The sequence below is a fragment of the Pristiophorus japonicus genome, chromosome 4 (assembly GCF_044704955.1).
Source record: "Pristiophorus japonicus isolate sPriJap1 chromosome 4, sPriJap1.hap1, whole genome shotgun sequence".
NCBI lineage: Eukaryota > Metazoa > Chordata > Chondrichthyes > Pristiophoridae > Pristiophorus > Pristiophorus japonicus.
The window spans coordinates 293,175,256-293,198,652 of NC_091980.1; the positions used below are offsets into that span (position 1 = coordinate 293,175,256).

The 23,397-nt window shown below is 45.7% G+C and overlaps 1 protein-coding gene across 2 annotated transcripts in view; it reads left to right on the forward strand.

The window, feature by feature from the left end:
• Window positions 1–23,397, forward strand: part of LOC139263461 (latent-transforming growth factor beta-binding protein 2-like) — an 857,891-nt gene that overhangs the window by 127,491 nt on the left and 707,003 nt on the right. The window lies entirely within an intron of this gene.

Genomic DNA, 23,397 nt, shown 5'->3' on the forward strand with positions numbered 1-23,397 from the left:
TGTATGTTTATAAGTTTGAGATTGTGGGGTAGATTTTCAACTTGCCACCCAGGAGTAAAGCTTGTGTTACTAGTCGGCTGCCCATGATAGAAATTGCCCGACTTTCATTCTGTTGGCTAAGTGAGTGGGCAAACATTTGGCAGATGGAGTATAATGTTGGAAAGTGTGAGGTCATGCACTTTGGCAGAAAAAAAATCAAAGAGCAAGTTATTATTTAAATGGAGAAAGATTGAAAACTGCTGCAGTACAGTAGGACCTGGGGTACTTGTGCATGAAACACAAAAGGTTAGTATGCAGGTACAGCAAGTGATCAGGAAGGCCAATGAAATCTTGGCCTTTATTGCAAAGGGGATGGAGTATAAAGCAGGGAAGGCTTGCGACAGTTGTACAGGGTATTGGTGAGGCCACACCTGGAAATACTGCGTGCAGTTTTGGTTTCCATATTTACGAAAAGATATACTAGAACTGGAGGGCATAATCTTAGAATAAGGGGCCACCCATTTAAAACTGAGATGAGGAGGAATTTTTTCTCTCAGAGGCTTGTGGATCTGTGGAATTCACTGCCTCAGAGAGCTGTGGAAGCTGGGACATTGAATAAATTTAAGACAGAAATAGACAGTTTCTTAAACGATAAGGGAATAAGGGGTTATGCAGAGCGGGTAGGGAAGTGGATCTGAGTCCATGATCAGATCAGCCATGATCGTATTAAATGGCGGAGCAGGCTCGAGGGACCGTATGGCCTACTCCTGCTCCTATTTTATGTTCTTATCTTCAATGAAAATGAAAATCGGGCGGCTTCTGTAATGGGCGGCCAATCCTCAATGTCGGTTGTACCCCTGGGTGGCAGCTTCTATATGGCTCCCTGTGTGTTGAAGTTTGGATCTGGAAGTGTTCTTTGAGGTAGTATGTTAACATCTGAAGTTGAATATGCAGTTTGAGAGTGTTTTAGTGTCAAAGTTTGAAGCGGTGGTTGGAGTTACAGGGTATTGGTGTCTTGCGATTGAAGGTATATTTTAAAGCCATAAGCTGATGTTGGGATGGAAGCATCTATTTTACTTTGGCAGTGTTACCACCAGAATGGCTCTTAGCAGGTTTGAGACAGACTTAAATGGAAATAGATTGTTTACACCCAACTTTTTTTGATCATGTTTGGACAGATTCAAAGAGCAGACTACAGGTAAAAGATAAATACTGCATATATATCAAATTTAAAAGGATACAGACAATTAAAGGAGAGTGTCACAATGGGGGAACAAGAATTGTGAACATGGGATGAGAACAGATCTGGCCTGGGGTAAACTGTAATCAAAGATTGGCAGACAAAACTGTAAAGGAACAATGGGCCACCTTTAAAGAGGAAATAGTTCAGATACAGTCAAGATACATTCCCATGAGGGGGAAAGGCAGGGCAACTAAAGTCAGGGTTCCCTGGATGATGAAACAGATAGAGAATATGAAGAAGTACAAAAGGAGCGTGTATGACAGATGTCAGGTGCAAATACATCTGAGAATCAGGCTATTATATAGAAAGCTCAGAGGAGAAGTGAACAAAAGAAAATAAGAGGGGCAAAGAGAGAGTCTGAGAATAGAATGGCAGCTAACATAAAAGGCAATCCAAAAGTCTTCTACAGGCATATAAATAGTAAAAGGGTAGTAAGAAGAGGGGTGGGGCCAATTAGGGACCAAAAAGAATACAAGAAATAGGAGCAGGAGTAGGCCATTGAGCCTGCTCCGCCATTTAATAAGATCATGGCTGATCTGATCATGGACTCAGTTTCACGTCCCTGCTCGCCCCCCCAACCCTTTATTCCCTTATCGCTCAAAAGGAGACCTATGCATGGAGGAAGAGGGTGTGGTTGAGGTACTAAACGAGTACTTTGCATCTGTCTTCACCAAGGAAGAGGATGCTGTCAATAGACATAGTGAAGGAGGAGGTTGTGCGGACCCTTGATAGGAGAAAAATTGATAAAGAAAATGTATTGGAAAGGCTGGCTGTACTTAAAGTAGATAAATCACCAGGAGCAGATGGGATGCATCCTAGGATGCTGAAGGAATTGAGGGTGGAAATCGCAGAGGTTCTGGCCAAAATATTCTAATGCTCCATAGATACGGAGGTGGTGCCAGAGGACTGGAGAATTGTAAATGTTACACCATTGTTCAAAAAAGCTTGTAAAGATAAACCCAGCAACTACAGGCCAGTCAGTTTAATCTCGGCAGTGGGGAAGCTTTTAGAAACAGTAATCAGAGACAAAATTAACAGCCACTTGGATAGGGGTGGATTAATTAAAGAAAGCAAGCACGGATTTATTAAAAGCAAATTATGTTTAACCAACTTGATTGAGTTTTTTGATGAGGTAACAGAGAGGGTTGATGAGGGTAATGCAGTAGACATGGTGTACATGGATTTCCAAATGGCGTTTGACAAAATGACACATAATAGGCTTGCCAGCAAAGTTGAAGCCCATGGAATAAAAGGGACAGTGGCAGCCTTGATATGAAATTGGCTAAGTGACAGGAAACAGAGAGTAGTGGTGAACGGTTGTTTTTCAGACTAGAGGAAGGTATACAGTGGTGCTCTCCAGGGATCGATTCCAGGACCACTGCTTTTCTTGATGTATCAATTGTTATATATGTGGACTTGTATTTACACTGTACAACCACCAGAGGGCTCTTCCCCTGGAGTCCCAAGGGATCCCATAATTCCTTGGGAGCACAGGTATTTAAGGAGGCTTCACAGGTTGGAGAGGCACTCTGGAGACCTGCAATAAAAGACTAAGGTCACACTTTACTTTGAGCTCAGTGTTCAGTCTGACACTTTCTCCATACACAACTGGCGACGAGATACAGATAGCGAACCCAAAGATGCAGAGAACAGTGGGCATCCTGGAGAAATTCTCGGAGGGAGATGATTGGGAAACTTTTGTGGAGCAACTCGACCAAGACTAGATAGATGAGCTAGATGGGGAAGAGAGCGCTGCCAAACGTAGAGCGATCCCCCTCACCGTCTGTGGGGCACCAACGTATGGCCTCATGAAGAATCTGCGCTCTCCAGCGAAACCCACGGCGAAATCGTACGACGATTTGTGCACACTGGTCCGAGAGCATTTGAACCTGAAGGAAAGCATACTGATGGCGAGGTACCGGTTCTACACCTACAAAAGGCCTGAAGGCCAGGAAGTGGTGAGTTATGTCGCCGAGCTAAGACGCCTTGCAGGACATTGTGAATTTGAAGGACATTTGGAGCACATGCTCAAAGACTTTTTCGTACTTGGCATTGGCCACGAAACCATACTTTGCAAACTTTTGACTGTAGAGACCCCAACCTTGAGTAAGGTCCCAGTGATAGCCCAGTGACAATACGAAGCAAACCTCTCAGCACACAAGTGCTGCTACAAGTACTGTGAACAAAGTGATGTTGTTTTCGAATTGTAACGTACAGGACAGGCCACACATACCTGCAGCTGCACGTCCGCAGATGACTCAGAGTCCACCATCAAGGGTGATGAATGTAAGGCCATTAACACCTTGTTGGTGCTGCGGGGGTGATCATCGTTTCCATTCATGCCGATTCAAAGAGTACGTTTGCAAGGGCTGTGGAACAATGGGACACCTCCAACGAGAGTGGAGGCGAGCTGCAAAGCCTGTTAAACCTGCAAACCACTAAGTTGCAGAGGAGGACAGATCCATGGAGGATCACGATGAACCAGAGCCTCAGACCAAGGAGGCAGAGGTACATGGGGTGCACACATTCACCACGAATTGTCTCCCGATAATGCTGAATGTTGAACTAAATGGACTCCCGGTGTCAATGGAGCTGGACACAGGGGCAAGCCAGTCCATCATGGGCAAAAAGACTTTCGAAAGGTTATGGTGCAACAAGGCCTCAAGGCCAGTCTTAACTCCAGTTCGCACGAAACTAAGAACTTACACGAAAGAATTGATTCCTGTAATCGGCAGTGCTACCGTAAAGGTCTCCTACAATGGAGCGGTGCACAAGCTACCACTCTGGGTGGTACCGGGCGATGGTCCCATGCTGCTCGGCAGGAGCTGGCTGGGAAAGATATGCTGGAACTGGGACGACATCCAAGTGCTATCACCCACTGACGACACTTCGTGTGCCCAGGTCTTAAACAAATTTCCTTTGCTATTCGAACCAGGCATTGGGAAATTCCAAGGAGCAAAAGTGCAGATCCACCTAATTCCGGGGGCGCGACCCATCCATCACAAGGCGAGAACAGTACCGTACATGATGAGAGAAAGGGTAGAGATCGAGCTCCTGCAACGCGAGGGCATCATTTCACCGATCAAGTTCAGCGAGTGGGCCAGTCCTATTGTCTCAGTCCTAAAGGGAGACGGTACCGTCAGAATCTGTGGCGATTACAAAGTAACTATCAATTGTTTCTCCCTGCAGGACCAATACCCACTACCAAAAGCCGACGACCTCTTTGCAATGCTGGCGGGAGGGAAGACATTCACGAAGCTGGATCTGACTTCAGCCTACATGACGCAGGAACTGGAGGAATCATCGAAGGCCCTCACCTGCATCAACATGCACAAAGGTCTCTTTGTTTATAAAAGATGTCCATTTGGAATCTGATCAGTGGCAGCGATATATCAGAGAAACATGGAAAGTTTACTGAAGTCGGTCCCGCACTCTGTGGTCTTCCAGGATGACATCTTGGTCACAGGTCGGAACACAGTCGAGCACCTGCAGAACCTCGAGGAGGTTCTTAGTCGACTCAACTGCGTGGGGCTCAGGTTAAAATGCTTTAAGTGCGTTTTCCTGGCGCCTGAAGTGGTGTTCTTGGGAAGGAGAATTGCGGACGGCATCAGGCCCACCGACGCGAAGACGGAGGCAATTGAGAACGCAACGAGGCCACAAAATGTGACGGAGCTGCAGTCGTTTCTGGGACTCTTGAACTACTTTGGTAACTTCTTACTGGGTCTCAAACATATTGCTAGAACCACTACATGTCTTCTACGAAAAGGGGATGAATGGGTTTGGGGCAAAAGCCAAGAAAATGCCTTTGTAAAAGCGAGAAAATTGTTATGCTCAAGCAAATTGCTTGTGTTGTATGATCGATGTAAGCGTTTGATACTAGCATGTGATGCGTCGTCAAATGGCGTCGGGTGTGTATTGCAACAAACTAATGGTTTTGGGAAACTGCAACTGGATGCTTTTGCATCCAGGAGTCTGTCTAAGGCTGAGAGCACCTATAGCATGATTTTTGGGCCAGCCAAATGCAAAAAATCAAGGAAAGTTCTGTACCAATGGAATTTCACTGGGTTTTGTTCATAAGCATGGTCCAGTGCGTGGAACTAGCAGTGGTAAGAGCAGCCACCTCAAAATGGGAGGGCGCTTCATTTTATTATGCATTTGTGAGGATTTTCATCCTGAAAGCCATTTCCCACAGTTCTGGTGTGCATGACACCAACCATAGAGAATGCCCATTTTAAATGGTTGTCTGTGGTTGTTCGGTGGTTTGAAGTATTTTGGAAGGCATGGATTGAATGCAGCATTTTAAAGGCAAGAGTATTTGAGCCATTACTTCATTTTTTTTTCCTTTTTACTTGCTTTTTCCTCTCAGCACTTGCATTCTCAATAGCCTTTTTATCAATGTATTTAAGTTATAGCAGAGGACAGCCCTCCTCACAACAATCACATGGGACATCATCTCAATTTCAGCAATCAATAAACAGAGTGTCAGTTACTGGGCTACTCTGTCACTTGAGTCAGACTATTGTCAGCACCTTGGGTTTCCTTTTACCTGTCTGTCTTAGTCGCCTGCCCCTTCAGCCTCAGGCTGCAATGCTTTCTTGAGGCTCTCAATACATAGAATCATAGAATAGTTACAGCATGGAAGAAGGCCATTCAGCCCATCGAGCCCGTGCCTGCTCTCAGCTAATCCCACTCCCCTGTCCTTTCCTCATAGCCCTGTAATTTTTTTTCTTTCAGATACTTAACCAACTTATCCAATGGGAGGACAAAGGGTTTAATTAGGAGGGAGAAAATAGTGTACGAGAGGAAGCTTGCTGGGAACATTAAAACTGACTGAAAAAGCTTCTATAGATATGTGAAGAAAAAAAGATTAGTGAAGACAAACGTAGGTCCCTTGCAGTCAGATTCAGGTGAATTTATAATGGGGAACAAAGAAATGGTGGACCAGTTGAACAAATATTTTGGTTCTGTCTTCACAAAGGAAGACACAAATAACCTTCCGGAAATACTAGGGGACCGAGGGTCTAGTGAGAAGGAGAAACTGAAGGAAATCCTTATTAGGCGTGAAATTGTGTTAGGGAAATTGATGGGATTGAAGGCCGATAAATCCCCGGGGCCTGATGGTCTGCATCCCAGAGTACTTAAGGAAGTGGCCCTAGAAATAGTGGATGCATTGGTGATCATTTTGCAACAGTTTATCGACTTTGGATCAGTTCCTATGGACTGGAGGGCAGCTAATGTAACACCAATTCGAGCAGCATGTGTCCGGGGTGCGTGGTGAGGCCTATAAAAGGCCCAATGTCGGAGGAGGAGCAGCAGTTCGAGCAGCGCGAGTCCGGGGTGCGTGGTGAGGCCTATAAAGGCCCAACGTCGGAGGAGGAGCGGCAGTTCGAGCAGCGCGAGTCCGGGGTGCGTGGTGAGGCCTATAAAGGTGAGCTTGTGCAGCTGCGGCGGGGACAGAAGGCAAAAAAGAAGTAGGAAGAAATCGAAAAGTGACGTCACAGCCAAAGGGGTAAGAGATTAGCTGGTGATTGGTAAGTAGCTTTTCTTTTTCTTTTCTATTTCAGTAAGTAACCTTTAGCATTGTGGTTGCCAAATTAAGTTAATTTAGGGGTGAAGTCATGGCAGGAGAGCTCGGACATGTGTTATGCTCCTCCTGTACTATGTGGGAAATCAGGGATGCCTCCGGTGTCCCTGATGACTACGTGTGTGGGAAGTGTATCCATCTCCAGCTTCTGACGAACCGCGTTGCGGAACTGGAGCTGCGCGTGGAATCACTCTGGAGCATGCACGATGCTGAGAATGATGTGAAAAGCACATTTACTGAGTTGGTCTTACCGCAGGTAAAGGGTACACAGCCAAATAGGGAATGGAAGACCAACAGGAAGAGCAGTGCAAGGAAGGTAGTGAAGGGACCCCCTGCCGTCATTCCCCTGCAAAACAGATACACCGCTTTGGGTACTGTTGAGGGGGATGACTCATCAGGGGAGAGCAGCAGAAGCCAAGATCATGGCAACATGGGTGGCTCTGCTGCACAGGAGGGCAGGAAAAAGAGTTGGAGAGCAATAGTGATAGGGGATTCGATTGTAAGGGGAATAGATAGGCATTTCTGCGGCTGCAACCGAGACTCCAGGATGGTATGTTGCCTCCCTGGTGCAAGGGTCAAGGATGTCTCGGAGCGGGTGCAGGACATTCTGAAAAGGGAGGGTGAACAGCCAGTTGTCGTGGTGCATATAGGTACCAACGACATAGGTAAAAAAAGGGATGAGGTCCTACGAGACGAATTTAAGGAGCTAGCAGTTAAATTAAAAAGTAGGACCTCAAAAGTAGTAATCTCAGGATTGCGACCAGTGCCATGTGCTAGTCTGAGTAGGAATCGCAGGATAGCTCAGATGAATACGTGGCTTGAGCAGTGGTGCAGCAGGGAGGGATTCAAATTCCTAGGACATTGGAACCAGTTCTGGGGGAGGTGGGACCAGGACAAACCGGACCGGAATCAATGTCCTCGGGGGAGTGTTTGCTAGTGCTGTTGGGGAGGAGTTAAACTAATATGGCAGAGAGACAGAGGGAAACAAAATGGAGATGGAAGCAAAAGACAGAAAGGAGAAGAGTAAAAGTGGAGGGCAGAGAAACCCAAGGCAAAAAATAAAAAGGGCCACTTTACAGCAAAATTCTAAAGGTTCAAAGTGTGTTAAAAAGGCAAGCCTGAAGGCTCTGTGCCTCAATGCGAGGAGTATTCGGAATAAGGTGGACGAATTAACTGTGCAGTGAACCTGGGGACTGGGAGAAATTTAGAACTCAGCAGAGGAGGACAAAGGGTTTGATTAGGGCAGGGAAAATAGAGTATGAGAGGAAGCTTGCAGGGAACATTAAAGCGGACTGCAAAAGCTTCTATAGATATGTAAAGAGAAAAAGGTTTGTAAAGACAAACGTAGGTCCCCTGCAGTCAGAATCAGGGGAAGTCATAATGGGGAACAAAGAAATGGCAGACCAATTGAACAAGTTCTTTGGTTCGGTATTCACTAAGGAGGACACAAGCAACCTTCCGGATATAAAAGGGGTCAGAGGGTCGAGTAAGAAGGAGGAACTGAGGGAAATCCTTATTAGTCGGGAAATTGTGTTGGGGAAATTGATGGGATTGAAGGCCGATAAATCCCCAGGGTCTGATGGACTGCATGCCAGAGTACTTAAGGAGGTGGCCTTGGAAATAGCGGGTACATTGACAGTCATTTTCCAACATTTCATAGACTCTGGACTCAATTCCTATGGAGTGGAGGGTAGCCAATATAACCCCACTGCTTAAAAAAGGAGGGAGAGAGAAAACAGGGAATTATAGACCGGTCAGCCTGACATCGGTCGTGGGTAAAATGATGGAATCAATTATTAAGGATGTCATAGCAGCGCATTTGGAAAGAGGTGACATGATAGGTCCAAGTCAGCATGGATTTGTGAAAGGGAAATCATGCTTGACAAATCATATGGAATTTTTTGAGGATGTTTCCAGTAGAGTGGACAAGGGAGAACCAGTTGATGTGGTGCATTTGGACTTTCAGAAGGCTTTCCCCAAGGTCCCACACAAGAGATTAATATGCAAAGTTAAAGCACATGGGATTGGGGGTAGTGTGCTGACGTGGATTGAGAACTGGTTGTCAGACAGGAAGCAAAGAGAAAGAGTAAATGGGTACTTTTCAGAATGGCAGGCAGTGACTAGTGGGGTACCACAAGGTTCTGTGCTGGGGCCCCAGCTGTTTACATTGTACATTAATGATTTAGACGAGGGGATTAAATGTAGTATCTCCAAATTTGCGGATGACACGAAGTTGGGTGGCAATGTGAGCTGCGAGGAGGATGCTATGAGGCTGCTGAGTGACTTGGATAGGTTAGGCAAATGCATGGCGGATGAAGTATAATGTGGATAAATGTGAGGTTATCCACTTTGGTGGTAAAAACAGAGAGACAGACTATTATCTGAATGGTAACTGATTAAGAAAAGAGGAGGTGCCACAAGACCTGGGTGTCATGGTACATCAGTCATTGAAGGTTGGCATGCAGGTACAGCAGGCAGTTAAGAAAGCAAATGGCATGTTGGCGTTCATAGCGAGGGGATTTGAGTACAGGGGCAGGAAGGTGTTACTACAGTTTTACAGGGCCTTGGTGAGGCCACACCTGGAGTATTGTGTACAGTTTTGGTCTCCTAACTTGAGGCAGGACATTCTTGCTATTGAGGGAGTGCAGCGACGGTTCACCAGACTGATTCCCGGGATGGCGGGACTGACATATCAAGAAAGACTGGATCAACTGGGCTTGTATTCACTGGAGTTCAGAAGAATGAGAGGGGATCTCATAGAAACGTTTAAAATTCTGACGAGTTTAGACAGGTTGGATGCAGGAAGAACATTCCCAATGTTGGCGAGGTCCAGAACCAGGGGTCATAGTCTAAGGATAAGGAGTAAGCCATTTAGGACCGAGATGAGGAGAAACTTCTTCACCCAGAGACTGGTGAACCTGTGGAATTCTCTACCACAGAAAGTTGTTGAAGCCAATTTCCTAAATATATTCAAAAAGGAGTTAGATGTAGTCCTTACTACTAGGGGGATCGAGGGGTATGGCGAGAAAGCAGGAATGGGGTACTGAAGTTGCATGTTCAGCCATGAACTCATTGAAGCGTGAGGAGGTGCGTCGCTGAGTCGGGAGCAGTGTTGAGTGGGTGCGTGGAGAGGCGTGACTTCCGGGACGGTGAGAGGCCTATAAAGGCCCAACGCGGCGGCAGTCGGGAGCAGCGTGAGGAGGTGCGTCGCTGAGTCGGAGCTTGTGCAGCTACAGGGAGAAGGTAAAAAAGAAGTAGAAAGAAACAGAAAGGTTGCATCACAGCCAAGGGGGTAAGTGATTGGTGAGTAGTTTTTCTTTTTTCTCTTCTATATCAGTGAGTAAACTTTAGCATTGTTGTTGCCAATTTAAGTGTATCTAAGTGTTAAGTCATGGCAGGAGAGCTCGGTCTCGTGTTATGCTCCTCCTGTACCATGTGGGAACTCAGGGACACTTCCTGTGTCCCTGACGACTACGTGTGCGGGAAGTGTATCCGCCTCGAGCTCCTGACAGAACGCGTTGCGGAATTGGAGCTGATGGTGGATTCACTCTGGAGCATCCACGATGCTGAGAATGACGTGAATAGCACGTTTAGTGAGTTGGTCTTACCGCAGGTGAAGGGTCCACAGCCAGATAGGGAATGGGAGACCAGCAGGAAGAGTAGTGCAAGGAACGTAGTGCAGGGGCCCCTGCGGTCATCCCCCTGCAAAACAGATACACCGCTTTGAGTACTGTTGAGGGGGATGACTCATCAAGGGAGGGCAGCAGCAGCCAAGTTCATGGCACCGTGGCTGGCTCTGCTGCACAGGAGAGCAGGAAAAAGAGTGGGAGAGCAATAGTGATAGGGGATTCGATTGTAAGGGGAATAGCTTGGTGTTTCTGCGGCCGCAACCGAGACTCCAGGATAGTATGTTGCCTCCCTGGTGCAAGGGTCAAGGATGTCTCGGAGTGGGTGCAGGACATTCTGAAAAGGGAGGGTGAACAGCCAGTTGTCGTGGTGCACATTGGCACCAACGATACAGGTAAAAAACGGGATGAGGTCCTACGAGACGAATTTAAGCAGCTAGGAGCTAAATTAAAATGTAGGACCTCAAAAGTAGTAATCTCAGGATTCCTACCAGTGCCACGTGCTAATCAAAGTAGGAATCACAGGATAGCTCAGATGAATACATGGCTTGAACAGTGGTGCAGCAGGGAGGGATTCAAATTCTTGGGGCATTGGAACCGGTTCTGGGGGAGGTGGGACCAGTACAAACCGGACGGTCTGCACCTAGGCAGGACCGGAACCAATGTCCTAGGGGGAGTGTTTGCTAGTTGGGGAGGAGTTTAACTAATATGGCAGGGGGATGGGAACCAATGCAGGAAGACAGAGGGTAACAAAAAGGAGACAAAAGCAAAAGACAGAAAGGAGATGAGTAAAAGTGGAGGGCAGAGAAACCCAAGGCAAAAAACAAAAAGGGCCACTGAAAATCATGGTTTAAAAACTAGTATTAAAACACTCTACTTAAACGTAGCATTCGAAATAAAGTAAATGAGTTGACGGCACAAATCATTACAAATGGGTATGATTTGGTGGCCATTGCAGAAACGTGGTTGCAGGGTGGCCAAGACTGGGAATTAAACATACAGGGGTATCTGACGATTCGGAAAGATAGACAAGAAGAGAAAGGAGGTGGGGTAGCTCTGTTAATAAAGGATGATATCAGGGCAGTTGTGAGAGATGATATTGGCTTTAATGAACAAAATGTTGAATCATTGTGGGTGGAGATTAGAGATAGTAAGGGGAAAAAGTCACTGGTGTGCGTAGTTTATAGGCCCCCTAATAATAACTTCACGGTGGGGCGGGCAATAATCAAGGGAATAATGGAGGCATGTGAAAAAGGAACGGCAGTAATCATGGGGGATTTTAACCTACATATCGATTGGTCAAATCAAATCGCACGGGGTAGCCTGGAGGAGGAATTCATAGAATGCATACGGGATTGTTTCTTAGAACAGTATGTTACAGAACCTACAAGGGAGCAAGCTATCTTAGATCTGGTCCTGTGTAATGAGACAGGAATAATAAACGATCTCCTCGTAAAAGATCCTCTCGGAATGAGTGATCACAGTATGGTTGAATTTGTAATACAGATTGAGGGTGAGGAAGTAGTGTCTCAAACGAGCGTACTATGCTTAAACAAAGGGGACTACAGTGGGATGAGGGCAGAGTTGGCTAAAGTAGACTGGAAACACAGACTAAACGGTGGCACAATTGAGGAACAGTGGAGAACTTTTAAGGAGCTCTTTCATAGTGCTCAACAAAAATATATTCCAGTGAAAAAGAAGGGCAGTAAGAGAAGGGATAACCAGCCGTGGATAACCAAGGAAATAAAGGAGAGTATCAAATTAAAAACCAATGCGTATAAGGTGGCCAAGATTAGTGCGAAAATAGAAGATTGGGAAAATTTTAAACGACAGCAGAGAATGACTAAGAAAGCAATAAAGAAAGGAAAGATAGATTACGAAGATAAACTTGCGCAAAACATAAAAACGGATAGTAAAAGCTTTTACAGATATATAAAACGGAAAAGAGTGACTAAAGTAAATGTTGGTCCCTTAGAAGATAAGGGGGTTTAATAATGGGAAATGTGGAAATGGCTGAGACCTTAAACAATTTTTTTGCTTCGGTCTTCACAGTGGAAGACACAGAAACCATGCCAGAAATTGCTGGTCACAGGAATGTGGGAAGGGAGGACCTTGAGACAATCACTATCATTAGGGGGGTAGTGCTGGACAGGCTAATGGGACTCAAGGTAGACAAGTCCCCTGGTCCTGATGAAATGCATCCCAAGGTATTAAAAGAGATGGAGGAAGTTCTAGCAGATGCATTCATTATAATCTACCAAAATTCTCTGGACTCTGCGGAGGTACCAGTGGATTGGAAAGCAGCTAATAGACATAGAAACATAGAAAATAGGTGCAGGAGCAGGCCATTCAGCCCTTCTAGCCTGCACCGCCATTCAATGAGATCATGGCTGAACATGAAACTTCAGTACCCCCTTCCTGCTTTCTCGCCATACCCCTTGATCCCACTAGTAGTAAGGACTTCATCTAACTCCCTTTTGAATATATTTAGTGAATTGGCCTCAACTACTTTCTGTGGTAGAAAATTCCACAGGTTCACAACTCTCTGGGTGAAGAAGTTTCTCCTCATCTCGGTCCTAAATGACTTACCCCTTATCCTCAGACTGTGACCCCTGGTTCTGGACTTCCCCAACATTGGGAACATTCTTCCTGCATCTAACCTGTCTAAACCCGTCAGAATTTTAAACGTTTCTATGAGGTGCCCTCTCATTCTTCTGAACTCCAGTGAATACAAGCCTAGTTGATCCAGTCTTTCTTGATAGGTCAGTCCCGCCATCCCGGGAATCAGTCTGGTGAATCTTCGCTGCACTCCCTCAATAGCAAGAATGTCCTTCCTCAAGTTAGGAGACCAAAACTGTACACAATACTCCAGGTGTGGGCTCACCAAGGCCCTGTACAACTGTAGCAACACCTCCTTGCCCCTGTACTCAAATCCCCTCGCTATGAAGGCCAACATGCCATTTGCTTTCTTAACCGCCTGCTGTACCTGCATGCTAACCTTCAATGACTGATGTACCATGACACCCAGGTCTCGTTGCACCTTCCCTTTTCCTAATCTGTCACCATTCAGATAATAGTCTGTCTCTCTGTTTTTACCACCAAAGTGTATAACCTCACATTTATCCACATTATACTTCATCTGCCATGCATTTGCCCACTCACCTAAACTATCCAAGTCACTCTGCAGCCTAATAGCATCCTCCTCGCAACTCACACTGCCACCCAACTTAGTGTCATCCGCAAATTTGGAGATACTGCATTTAATCCCCTCGTCTAAATCATTAATGTACAATGTAAACAGCTGGGGCCCCAGCACAGAACCTTGCGGCACCCCACTAGTCACTGCCTGCCATTCTGAAAAGTACCCGTTTACTCCTACTCTTTGCTTCCTGTCTGACAACCAGTTCTCAATCCACGTCAGCACACTACCCCCAATCCCATGTGCTTTAACTTTGCACATTAATCTCTTGTGTGGGACCTTGTCGAAAGCCTTCTGAAAGTCCAAATATACCACATCAACTGGTTCTCCTTTGTCCACTTTACTGGAAACATCCTCAAAAAATTCCAGAAGATTTGTCAAGCATGATTTCCCTTTCACAAATCCATGCTGACTTGGACCTATCATGTCACCATTTTCCAGATGCACTGCTATGACATCCTTAATAATTGATTCCATCATTTTACCCACTACTGAGGTCAGGCTGACCGGTCTATAATTCCCTGTTTTCTCTCTCCCTCCTTTTTTAAAAAGTGGGGTTACATTGGCTACCCTCCACTCCATAGGAACTGATCCAGAGTCAATGGAATGTTGGAAAATGACTGTCAATGCATCCGCTATTTCCAAGGCCACCTCCTTAAGTACTCTGGGATGCAGTCCATCAGGCCCTGGGGATTTATCGGCCTTCAATCCCATCAATTTCCCCAACACAATTTCCCGACTAATAAAGATTTCCCTCAGTTCCCCCTCCTTACTAGACCCTCTGACCCCTTTTATATCCGGAAGGTTGTTTGCATCCTCCTTAGTGAATACCGAACCAAAGTACTTGTTCAATTGGTCTGCCATTTCTTTGTTCCCAGTTATGACTTCCCCTGATTCTGACTGCAGGGGACCTACATTTGTCTTTACTAACCTTTTTCTCTTTACATACCTATAAAAACTTTTGCACTCCACCTTAATGTTCCCTGCAAGCTTCTTCTCGTACTCCATTTTCCCTGCCCTAATCAAACCCTTTGTCCTCCTCTGCTGAGTTCTAAATTTCTCCCAGTCCCCAGGTTCGCTGCTATTTCTGGCCAATTTGTATGCCACTTCCTTGGCTTTAATACTATCCCTGATTTCCCTAGATAGCCATGGTTGAGCCACCTTCCCTTTTTTATTTTTACGCCAGACAGGAATGTACAATTGTTGTAATTCATCCATGCGGTCTCTAAATGTCTGCCATTGCCCATCCACAGTCAACCCCCTAAGTATCATTCGCCAATCTATCCTAGCCAATTCACGCCTCATACCTTCAAAGTTATCCTTCTTTAAGTTCTGGACCATGGTCTCTGAATTAACTGTTTCATTCTCCATCCTAATGCAGAATTCCACCATATTATGGTCACTCTTCCCCAAGGGGCCTCGCACAATGAGATTGCTAATTAATCCTCTCTCATTACACAACACCCAGTCTAAGATGGCCTCCCCCCTAGTTGGTTCCTCAACATAATGTAATGCCTCTGTTTAAAAAAAGGCGCAGACAAAAGGCAAGTAACTATAGGCTGGTTAGTTTAACATCTGTAGTGGGGAAAATGCTTGAAACTATCATTAAGGAAGAAATAGCGGGACATCTAGATAGGAATAGTGAAATCAAGCAGACGCAGCATGGATTCATGAAGGGGAAATCATGTTTATCTAATTTACTGAAATTCTTTGAGGATATAACGAGCATGGTGGATAAAGGTGTACCGATGGATGTGGTGTACTTAAATTTCCAAAAGGCATTCGATAAGGTGCCACACAAAAGGTTACTGCAGAAGATAAAGGTACGCAGAGTCAGTGGAAATGTATTAGCATGGATAGAGAATTGGCTGGCTAACAGAAAGCAGAGAGTTGGGATAAATCGGTCCTTTTCGGGTTGGAAATCGGTGGTTAGTGGTGTGCCGCTGGGACCACTTCTTTTTACAATATACATCGATGACCTGGAAGAGGGGACAGAGTGTAGTGTAACAACATTTGCAGATGACACAAAGATTAGTGGGAAAGCAGGTCGTGTAGAGGACACAGAGAGGCTGCAAAGAGATTTAGATAGGTTAAGCCAATGGGCTAAGGTTTGGCAGATGGAATACAATGTCGGAAAATGTGAGGTCATCCACCTTGGGGAAAAAAAACAATAAAAGAGAATATTATTTGAATGGGGAGAAATTACAACATGCTGCGGTGCAGAGGGACCTGGGGGTCCTTGTGCATGAATCCCAAAAAGTTAGTTTGCAGGTGCAGCAGGTAATCAGGAAGGCGAATGGAATGTTGGCCTTCATTGCGAGAGGGATGGAGTACAAAAGCAGGGAAGTCCTTCTGCAACTGTATAGGGTATTGGTGAGGCCGCAACTGGAGTACTGCGTGCAGTTTTGGTCACCTTACTTAAGGAAGGATATACTAGCTTCGGAGGGAGTACAGAGACGATTCACTCAGCTGATTCCGGAGATGAGGGGGTTACCTTATGATGATAGATTGAGTAGACTGGGTCTTTACTCGTTGGAGTTCAGAAGGATGAGGGGTGATCTTATAGAAACATTTAAAATAATGAAAGGGATAGACAAGATAGAGGCAGAGAGGTTGTTTCCACTGGTCGGGGAGACTAGAACTAGGGGGCACAGCCTCAAAATATGGGGGAGCCAATTTAAAACCGAGTTAAGAAGGAATTTCTTCTCCCAAAGGGTTACGAATCTGTGGAATTCTCTGCCCAAGGAAGCAGTTGAGGCTGGCTCATTGAATGTATTCAAGTCACAGATAGATAGATTTTTAACCAATAAGGGAATTAAGGGTTATGGGGAGTGGGTGGGTAAGTGGAGCTGAGTCCACGACCAGATCAGCCATGTACTTGTTGAATGGCGGAGCAGGCTCGAGGGGCTAGATGGCCTACTCCTGTTCCCAATTCTTATGTTCTTATGTTCTTATGAATGGCGGTGCAGGCTCGAGGGGCCGAATGGCCTCCTCCTGCAATATTTTCTATGTTTCTATGCTTCTACCACTTTTTAAGAAAGGAGGGTGAGAGAAAACGGGGAATTATAGACCGGTTAGCCTGACATCAGTAGTGGGGAAAATGTTGGAATCAATTATTAAAGATGAAATAGCAGCGCATTTGGAAAGCAGTGACAGGATCAAGTCAGCATGGATTTATGAAAGGGAAATCATGCTTGACAAATCATCTTGAATTTTTTGAGGATATAATGAGTAGAGTGGACAAGGGAGAACCAGTGGATGTGGTATATTTGGACTTGCAAAAGGCTTTTGACAAGGTCCCACACAAGAGATTGGTGTGCAAAATTAAAGCACATGGTATTGGGGGTGATGTACTGATGTCGATAGAGAACTGGTTGGCAGACAAGAAGCAGAGAGTCGGGATAAATGGGTCCTTTTCAGAATGGCAGGCAGTGAGTAGTGGGGTGCCGCAGGGCTCAGTGCTGGGACCCCAGCTATTTACAATGCACATTAATGATTTAGATGAAGGAATTGAGTGTAATATCTCCAGGTTTGCAGATGACACTAAGCTGGGTGGTGGTGTGAGCTGTGAGGAGGACGCTAAGAGGCTGCAGAGTGACTTGGACAAGTTAGGTGAAGGGGGGCAAATGCATGGCAGATGCAGTATAAAGTGGATAAATGCGAGGTTATCCATTTTGGGGGCAAAAACACGAAGGCAGAATATTATCTGAATGATGCAGATTACGAAAGCTGGAGGTGCAACGAGACCTGGGTGTCATGGTACATCAGTCATTGAAAGTTGGCATGCAGGTACAGCAGGCAGTGAAGAAGGCAAATGGTATGTTGGCCTTCACAGCAAGGAAATTTGAGCATAGGAGCAGAGTGGTCTTACTGCAGTTCTACAGGGCCTTGGTGAGGCTTCACCTGGATTATTGTGTTCAGTTTTAGTCTCCTAATCTGAGGAAGGACGTTCTTGCTATTGAGGGAGTGCAGCGAAGGTTCACCAGACGGATTCCAGGAATGGCAGGACTGACATATGAGGAGAGACTGGATCGACTGGGCCTGTATTCACTGGAGGTTAGAAGGATGAGAGGGGATCTCCTAGAAACATATAAAATTCTGACGGGGCTGGAGAAGTTAGATGCAGGAAGAATGTTCCCGATGTTGGGGAAGTCCAGAACCAGGGGTCACAGTCTAAGGATAAGGGGTAAGCCATTTTGGACTGAGATGAGGAGAAACTTCTTCACTCAGAGAGTGGTGAACCTGTGGAATTCCCTACCGCAGAGAGTTGTTGATGCCAGTTTATTGGATATATTCAAGAGGGAGTTAGATATGCCCTTACAGCTAAAGTGATCAAGTGGTATGGAGAGAAATCAGGAAAGCGGTACTGATCTTATTGAATGGTGGTGCAGGCTCGAAGGGCCGAATGGCCTACTGCTGCAACTATTTTCTATGTTTCTATGTTTCTATAATTTTTTTTTAATGTTGATTGAGGGATAAATATTGACCAGGACACCGAGGATAACTCCCCTGCTCGTCTTCGAAATAGTGCCATGGGATCTTTTACATCTACTTGAGAGGGAAGACGAGGCCTCTGTTTAACGTCTCATTTGAAAGACAGCATCTCCGACAGTGCAGCGCTCCCTCAGTACCACACTGGAGTGTCAGCCTCAGATTTTTTGTGTTCAAGTCCCTGAAGTGGGACTTAAACCCACAACCTTCTGACTTAGAGGGGCGAGTACGCATCTGACTGAGCCACAGCTGATAAATAAATCTGGGTGTGGACATGGTGGAGTATGTACCTGTCACATTTCCAGCCCAGCCGACCTCCGTTCTGCTGACAAGTTGATGAAGGGAGAGTCGGAAATTTTGGCCAAATCTTTTGCATTAAGGACTTGGCATCATAGTTTAAAATGCTGCAGTGTGTGTTCGCATCTGGCGCGGCGGTTTTGAGAGTTTAAATAGCTATATAAAAAGCAGCTGATTCTTGGTGAAGGTTTGTGTTTTTCTTCCAATAAAATTTTGTTTAGTTTTACTTAAGCGCTGTGACTTTTTAGAGCACTACAGTTACACTTCGTCACAATGCAATTGAATCAATTTTTTTCAAATAGCCTACTATTTGCAATAGATATTAAAGGTAAATAAAGACTTGGATTTATATAGCGCCTTCACGACCACCGGATGTCTCAAAGCGCTTTACAGCCAATTAAGTACTTTTGGAGTGTAATCACTGTTGTAATGTAGGAGTATTAATTTCAATTCGACATAAAAAAAGCAAGTGAGACATTATCTGACGATGGATGTGTACGTACCGTGTTATTGTTGTAATTCTAAATAATTTTCTTCCAGTGGTGTTCATTCAGGTACAATGATAATTCAAGCTGAATGCAGAAGGGTTTCAAATTTCCCTTGGTGTTGACCGTGTGTGCATTTTGCCTCGGATTCTATTCACCTAATGTTTATGCCTCGTCTTTCAGTTCACATGTTTGAATTTGAATTTTATCCAAACTAAAAAAGTCACTTTATACGAGTATTGAATGTATAATCCTGCCAACATATATTGATAGTTTCTTGCAAATACATAAGGGGTAATTTGATGAGGCCACACTGCCAGCAGGGAACCGTGCCATGAGCAGCGCATGTTGCAAATTAAGCTGCACACAATGTTTTTTATCGTTAATTTAAATGGTCAGAAAATCATGCAGTGAGCACCTGAAATTGCAATATACAGCCCCGGTGGGCGATGCACCTGGCTGGAGCACAAAGTCAGAAAATTATTTTTTTATTTGCTTGCTTTTTCCTCTTCGTACTTGCATTCTCAAGAGTTTTTTGTCAATCCATGTGAATTATGGCACAGAGGGAAACTCTCTTTACAACAGTCTTATGCAGCATCATCTCGACTTCAGCAATCGTTGAAGGAGAGTCAGTTACGGGGCGACTGTGTCACATAACTTCAGATTCATGTCCGCCCCTTGGGTTTCCTGTTCCTTTTACCTGTCCCTTCCTGTTATTTCGTGAGTCCGTGGTGCCAGTGGAGAGGGTTGCCCTCTGAGCATTTTTTGTTGCATGTGAAAAGACTGCTGCTGCAATATTCTCACCGGTCTGTGTAATTAAAGTACCTAACGTCACAGCACACTGAAGGGAAAGGTGTTTGTGAATGAACTTCGAACAGCAGGGGGCAGCATTGTTTCCTCTTTGCATCGCTTGGGGAATAAAATCACACAATGCTGGGCTCTGTGCAGCAACAGAGGAGGTGTTCTATGACCCAACTTTCTAATCCACATTTACCTTGGTGAAACCTCTGCCCACCTGATAGCAATGTCACTACTGATATTGCAGTTACACTGCATGCACCAGGCTGCCACCAGTACCTGCTTTGAGGCTAGTGCCGACTGAGGTATGCTGTGTCAAAGGTGGTGCGTCACATGGGGATATTGATGAATTGTGCTACCCTCGTGGCTCAGTGGAGCGAGCCTTTGCCTCAGTGGTAGCATTCCCGCCTCTGGGCCAGAAAGTGCAGGGTTGGGACCCCACTCCAGACAGTCCCTGCGAGTGTAGCCGGAGCTCCGGCTCTGAATCCTGGATTGACAACCAGCGGGATACTCTTGTCTGGTGGGTGTGGGTTGCCCTCCCCCCACCCTCATCGTATGGATTGTGGGAACCCAGAAAACCTTCCCATCGTATAGGACAAACCCCCCTATCGGCTGGTGTAAAGCCGATTATGGCCATTGTAATGTATGTATGCCTGGGTTTACCTGCCACCAGGGGGAGCGACTGTCGGAGGTCATTGGGCCACAGACACACACGTGCAGCCCTCGTATATAAAGAAAGCCTCCATGTTTAATCCTCACTTTAAGAGCTGATTGAGTTCACGGTACTAAGCCTACTGAGTTATTGCATACGCAACAGCCATGGAAGAAGTGTTCACATCCCGGCCTGTCAGACTGTTAAACAGCCTACAAAATCCTTCCACTACTTCACACTATTCTCTCCAAGGGAAGAGTGAGAAGATACAAAATGATGATGAATGGCTCAGTTGGTCAAAACAATGTGTAACTCGGCCATGCAGACTCTAAAGGTCCCAGGCTTAATTCCCATTCTTTGCTGAGTTAGTTTAGTTATCAGTGCCATGGATTGCCTCAGTGCTCCTGAGCTAAGGTAGCGAAAATGAGCCAGGGTTTCTACTCTTGATCACTCGCCACTATCTTTTGCTGGAAAGGAGATGTTAAATGAAGACAGGATCAGGCTCAATTGTGATGCCACAGTAAATAGCCTGTCAGCTATCTCCAGGCTTACGTGTGAAAAATGCCACGATGGTGAGGTACGAGCGGGCACCTGGGTGTGTGGAAATGTATCGCAGCATGAGTTAGTGACTGCAGGAGCAGAGTGGAGAAAATTGCAGCTGCTGATGGAGTGCTTCCGATCGTCCTCGGGGACACACAGAACTGTGCTACTTCCTTGCTCTTCGACCTTCCTACTGGGACCCCTACTGACCGAGTTGGCGGGCCTCCGGGGGTGGGTGGAGTGGGGGGCACAGTGTCAACTTCTCACGGGCATCCTTCCGTTGGCGCATAGCTGCTTTAAGAAAGCTGAGTTTCGGTATCCTGACAAATATGTCCCGAGGAATCAGGTGTCTGCCAGGTAAAGGTTTTTACAAAACAAGGAGAACCAAAGTGAACTAACAGAGATTGCTACATCTAAAAAACACACAAAGAGGGAGACAGCTTGCTTGCTAGAATACGATTATACAGATTGTCTACGACTGCTGACTACCGATTGTCTAACATTGATCGACCTGAGCAATTCAGAACGCTCTATTTTTATATCTTAATTTTAAAGGGAAGTCTCCCTCCATTCACTTAACCAATCAGGATGCCAGAAGGGCTCACTCCCCTTCTGCAAATCAAACCTGATAAATGTGGAGTCAGCTACTACATGAAGACCTGTGACCACCATTATGTGCCCAGACAGACTGGACTAAACTTTTATGTCATTAGGTCACCACAGGTATCCAAGTGGATTATCAGCCAGGATGCCGCCTGGGCATGTATTTATCAGGTAACTGAAACACCTTTGTTGAGAGCTGGGAAGTTCATCCAGCTTGGCATCACAGCAAGGCAACAGCGAGATAGATCCATCTAATTTCATGGTGTTGCTGGCTTTCTCAATAAGTGACACCCACATTGCTTTATGCACTTCTACAGTCGAACCGCGCAACCTCCTGAGCAACAAGGGCTACCACTCGCTCATTGTTCAGATTATGTGTGACACCATGCAAAGGATCCTCCATGTCCATGTGTGATTTGCAGGAAGTTACCATGATGCATTCAACCTTAAATATTCCACCCGCTCTCTCTCTCAGGTCTTCAAGGTCTGCAGTAATGAATAAGTCTCCAAATAAGGGGTTGGCCATTTAGGACCGAGATGAGGAGAAATGTCTTCTCTGAGGGCGGTGAATTTTTGGAATTCTCTATCCCAGAGGGTTGTGGAGGCTCAGTTGTTGAGTATATTCAAGACAGAGATCGACAGATTTTTGGAGATTAATGGAATCAAGGGATACATGGATAGTGCAGGAAAGTGGAGTTGAGGTAGAAGATCAGCCATGATGTTATTGAATGGCGGAGCAAGCTCAAGGGGCCGAATGGCCTACACCTACTCCGAGTTCTTATGTTCTTGTGTTCTTAATGTGAACAGATGACTTGAGTGTCGAGATACACCCCTTGCTGAAATGGACAATGAATCCTTTAAGAATTAGAAGAACAACAGCAGAGGAGTACAACAACGAGGCAGATAGCTCTTCCAGAGTAGTCATTAAGAGGGCCATCCTCATCTTTTAAGGGCTGCTTTGACACTTTTAAAATCTTCCCTGATGATGTTAGAAATTAGGGCTCTATACTCCATAGTGGTGTCACGTCTTCAGACATTGACTTCAGAGCCTCCACATACATGTGTTGTTCCTTAAACATTAATCCTTTCAGCCAAGTGCCCATGAGCTCCGGATCCATGGCTCTGTAACCTTCTTGCAGGAAGGTAGCACACCCTGAGCCACTCCTTACTCCTCTGGTGGCCTCGTGTTCTGTGAGTCACCTGGTGTCACATCCTCGGAATTCCTACACGACAAGCGAGCCCAAGTTGGGCAGAGGAAACGTTTCAAGGACACCTTCAAAGCTTCCTCAATAAAATGCAACATCCCCACCGACACCTGGAAGTCCCTGGCCAGAGACTGCCCTAAGTGGAGGAAGTGCATCCGGGAAGGCGCTGAGCACCTTGAGTCTCATCGCCAAGAGCATGCAGAAACCAAGCGCAGGCAGCGGAAGGAGCGTGCGGCAAACCAATCCCACCCACCCTTTCCTTCAACGACTGTCTGTCCCACCTGTGACAGAGACTGTAATTCCTGTATTGGACTGTTCAGTCACCTAAGAACTCACTTTTAGAATGAAAGCAAGTCTTTCTTGATTTCAAGGGACTGCCTATGATGATGAAATCTGTTTAATTCACCCCCCTCTCCCCCGGCCTGGGTGACAGTATCCGAGCTCGTGTGTGGTGAGAAAAAAAAGCGAATGACACAGGAGGTGAGATAGAGTGGGCTGTACTTGAGAATATGGGACCGGATCTTGCTGCAGGGTCTCAGGAGTGAGCTTAACATTCACATTCTCTTCTTCATCAGTGTGTTGGTGCCAAAGGAAGAGTGGCCATTTATTAACTTTCCAGCCTTGATTCAGTTCATAGAATTTCTTGCGGCATTGGTCTGCAATCCTGGGTGTGAGAGAGGTGGCACTCAGTACTG